This window comes from Hevea brasiliensis, chromosome 1, assembly GCF_030052815.1.
Source record: "Hevea brasiliensis isolate MT/VB/25A 57/8 chromosome 1, ASM3005281v1, whole genome shotgun sequence".
In the NCBI taxonomy this organism is placed as follows: domain Eukaryota; kingdom Viridiplantae; phylum Streptophyta; class Magnoliopsida; order Malpighiales; family Euphorbiaceae; genus Hevea; species Hevea brasiliensis.
The window spans coordinates 10,904,449-10,909,329 of NC_079493.1; positions in this window are offsets into that span (position 1 = coordinate 10,904,449).

Here is a 4,881-nt window from a genome sequence, read left to right on the forward strand (position 1 = left end):
ATTTCGGAATATATCTCACTCCATCAAACAATTTCACACGATCACCATGCAGCTTGATATTCACTCTTCCAACACCTTCAACCTCCATCTTGTTCCCATTAGCTAGCTTCATTTTCTCTCTTTTGTTTTCTTCAAACACATCAAACCACTCCTTTTTTTGAGTAAATATGAAATGGGGAAAACAAAATCCATTAACTACTCATCTTGTAATGAATCTTTTGTCTTTTCCTTATCATCATCCACATTCAAATATTCATTGTCAACACCATTATCAATTGCAATTGTAGTAGTTCCTTCTTTTTCTTTTTTATGACTCTTCTTGAATTGTTTAAACTCTGTAATATCTTCCTTCATCTTCATATAATGGTATTGAACGTGGCCTTTCTCATGACAAAAGTAGTTTTCTCTATCTTCAAGGTCTACCTGTGGTCTTGAGCTCAATCTACTATTTCTTCTCCAATTGTTTGCATGTAGATTGCTTCTACCATGACTAGAACTAGCACAAAAGCTCCACCTTTATTGCTATTACCTGTTTTCTTAAACTTCTCATCATCCAAGATAACTGTGGTAATCTACTCCACCTGCGAAGTCTCCTTCCCAACAGTTAAGGCTGTCACCAAGCTTTTATAAGATTGTGGGAGAGAGGTTAAAAGTAAGAGAGTTTTATCTTCTTCATCAGCCTTCGCAATAACACTAGCCAATTGGGTAATTAATTTATTAAAAATATTAAAGTGATCCCTCACATCAGTACCTTCCTCTATTCTGAGTTGATACAGCTCCTTCTTTAAGTATAAGCGATTTGTGAGTGACTTTGACATGTACAAGCTCTTGAATTTCTTCTACAAAATAATGGTGAAGTCCCCTCCAAGACATTGTACTTCACAATAGGGGCTAACTCAATCGAATCATACTCACTACCTTTGTTGAAGCTCTTCCTAATCATCATCTTTTATGGTTGCCGGTTGCTTCTCGTTCAACACTTTAATTAATCCTTGTCGTATAATGAAATCCTTCACAGTGCTTTGTCATAGATTGACATTATTTTTCCCATCAAATAGCTCTACCTCAAATTTTGTGTTTACCATCTCGAACCATAGTTTGATACCATTTGTTTGTGAAAATCACACACATACAAAACAAAGAACACAAAATTTAACGTAGTTCGGTGTAAGCCTACTCCACCAACAAATCTACTATCAAAAAAAAAAGTTACACTAACTAATTATTTTTCTCACCCTCAAAATTATTTAAACAAAACTCACAGAATTCAATACACCTTTCCACTATTTAAAACAACATTTTAAAAAATTATTTAATATGATTGAGAAGGGCTATTGTTTGTATGAACAATACCAAAGAAAAAAAATAGCTTGAAAAATTGTTTAATTCTAAAAAAATGGATTGAAAAATTGTTTAATTCCAAAAAAAAAGCTTGAAAATTGTTTAGCCAAATAAAAAATTTTTAAATTTATGAATTTTAAACTCTAAATTTTAAATCAAATATTTAAATTTAAATTTAAATTCTAAAATCCAAACACTACCCAAAAAGAAAAATTATATTTGGATTACTTGGGAGTGTGAAAGAATTAATTGTTGGTACAGACTTGTTAATTTCAGTTAGGTTTTTGATTAATTGCCAAAAAGCAAAATTATATTTGGATTACTTGGGAGTGTGAAAGAATTAATTGTTGGCACAGAGTTGTTAATTTCAATTTGGTTTGATGTGTAAGTGTGAAATACTGTCCAATTCCAATCTTTGCATAAAGCGGCATTGAAGTGCAGCATTTGTTTGACCATTTAGAAGAAAGAAAAATTGAAGTGCCGCATTTGTTTAACCATTTAGAAGAAACAAAAATTGAAGTGCAGCAGCATTGAAGTACTGCTCTTTCAAGTCCTGAGTAAATAATTTCTTGATTCGTACATCCAATGGAAACAATGGACAACTTTTTGATGATCTTTCTATCATTCAAACCGACCATTTCATCACCCACATGACATGATGTCATATATATATGTGATGTCGTATGGCATATTTGTGTTGACCAATAAATGTGGCACATGTTGATGATATCATTCTTACTAAAGAGCATGTAATATATGTGTATAAAATAGGAAGATGTTATCAAAATAATGAAATATTTTTTTAAAAAATTTATCATGTGTCATATTTTATTAATAATTTTTTTATATCGATTTTTATTTAATTTTTTTTTTATTTTTTTTAATTATTATTATTTATAATATTATCTTAATATTTATTAATTAATTTTTTTAATTTTAATTCTTAAAATTTAAGATTTTTTGCTATTAAATGTAATATATAAAATTATTTATATTATTTTTTTATAAATTTATTTATATAAAACTATTTTTTACCAATGTCACCATCCACAATAATAATAATAATAATAATAATAATAATAGTTAAAAATAAAAAATAATTTAAAATATGACGACAACAACAATTATAGTAAAAAGTTACTAATGATTATTAATTTAAAAAAATTGATAATTAATTTGTGATTTTATAATTAGTCATCATATAATTTAATTAATGTTAAAATATTTTTATTATATTATTATATTTTTATTATGAAATCTTTGTTGAAAAATTTGAAAATAAAAAGTATAATTTACATAAAAAGTTATAAAAATAAAATATTGAGATTTGATTTATTTATAATTAGTATTTATTATTTTTTATATTAATAATTTAATATTTTTTTATTTCACTTTATAATATTAATTAATGTTTATTGTTATTATCATTATGGCTAATTTATAATCATTGAATTAAAATCACCAAGTAAAAGAAAAATATTTTATCGTTATAAAAATTAAATTTAATACTTTTATTACTTTTACCCACATGACATGATGTCATATATATATGTGATGTCCTATGGCATATTTGTGTTGACCAATAATAGTGGCACGTGTTGATGATATCATTCTTACTAAAGAGCATGTAATATATGTATATAAAATAGAAAGATGTTATCAAAATAATGAAATATTTTTAAAAAAAATTTATCATGTGTTAAATTTTATTAATAATTTTTTTATATCAATTTTATTTAATTTTTTTATTTTTTTTAATTATATTTATAATATTATCTTAATATTTATTAATTTATTTTTTTTAATTTTAATTCTTAAAATTTAAGATCTTTTGCGATTAAATGTAATATATAAAATTATTTATATTATTTTTTTATAAATTTATTTATATAAAACTATTTTTTACCAATGTCACCATCCATAATAATAATAATAATAATAATAATAAACAATTTAAAATATGACAACAACAACCATTATAGTAAAAAGTTACTAATGATTATTAATTTAAAAAAATTGATAATTAATTTGTGATTTTATAATTAGTCATCATATAATTTAATTAATGTTAAAATATTTTTATTATATTATTATATTTTTATTATTTTTATTATGAAATTTTTGTTAAAAAATTTAAAAATAAAAAATATAATTTACATAAAAAGTTATAAAAATAAAATATTGAGATTTGACTTATTTATAATTAGTATTTATTATTTTTTATGTTAATAATTTAATATTCTTTTTATTTCACTTTTTAAGATTAATTAATACTTATTGTTATTATCATTATGGCCAACTTATGATCATTGAATTAAAACGGCAAGTAAAAGAAAAATATTTTATCGTTATAAAAATTAAATTTAATACTTTTATTGCTTTTTTCAATTAAATAATATTTAATTATAAAATTAAATTTTTATTTAAATGATTTGTATTTGTTTATCTATATATAGTATTGCATATTAGATATTTTATACATATCAACCACTCTCCTCCCATCAAGTATTTTCATTCCACTTAAGTGCTTTCAAATCTTTTTTTTTATTTACTCTATTTTTTTTATTATTTCTGTCAAAAGTTATTAATTATCATTCTTAAATTTTATTTATTTAAATATATTTAATTAATATTTATTTTATTACTAATTTTTTATAAAATTATTATTTAATATTTCTTAAACTTTTTAATATTTTATTTCATTATAATTATATATCGAATGTAATTATAACTAATATTTTAATTATTTATTTTTATTATCATTAATTTTTAACTGAATTATTTTCAAATTTTAATTAAATATCTAAATTTTTATACATAAATTATCTCTCTCCTATACTTTTATATAGAAGTAGCATTTAAAAGATAGATTGAAAATATGATTATATATATCGAAAATTTAGTTACAAGATGATTAAAAAAATTAAAATTACAATATCAAAATTATAGGATCTATCTTTTAAAAAAATAGTATGCATTTTTAACATTTATTATCTTAATAGAAAATGATGATATTTTAAAATTTTAATTTTTATGAAATATATTTATCTTATATAATAAATTTATGTAAAATGATAACCATTTGTGTGAAAAAATTATTTTATAAAAAATATATCATATTAATAAAAAAATTTACACTTTATAAAATTTAAAGGTATAGTATATTTAAAAAATAGTATAACAAAATGTTATTTTTAACTAATAATAATGTTATATATTTTCATTATATTAAAATTAAATAATTTAATTCATTATTAGTAGTTTAATATATTTTTTATTATATTAATAACAAAAAAATATTATATTTATATATTTTTTAAGTACCATTATTTTTTTATTAATATAATATATTTTCTGTAATTTTAAAAAATAAATATCAATTTATATAAATTATAAGATAAAATATAAAAATTTTACGAAATTTAAATTATTTTTTGAATAAATTAATTTTATTACATTTCAAACAAAATAATCATAGAAAGTACTTTTTTTCATATATATATATATATATATATATATATATATATATATATATATATA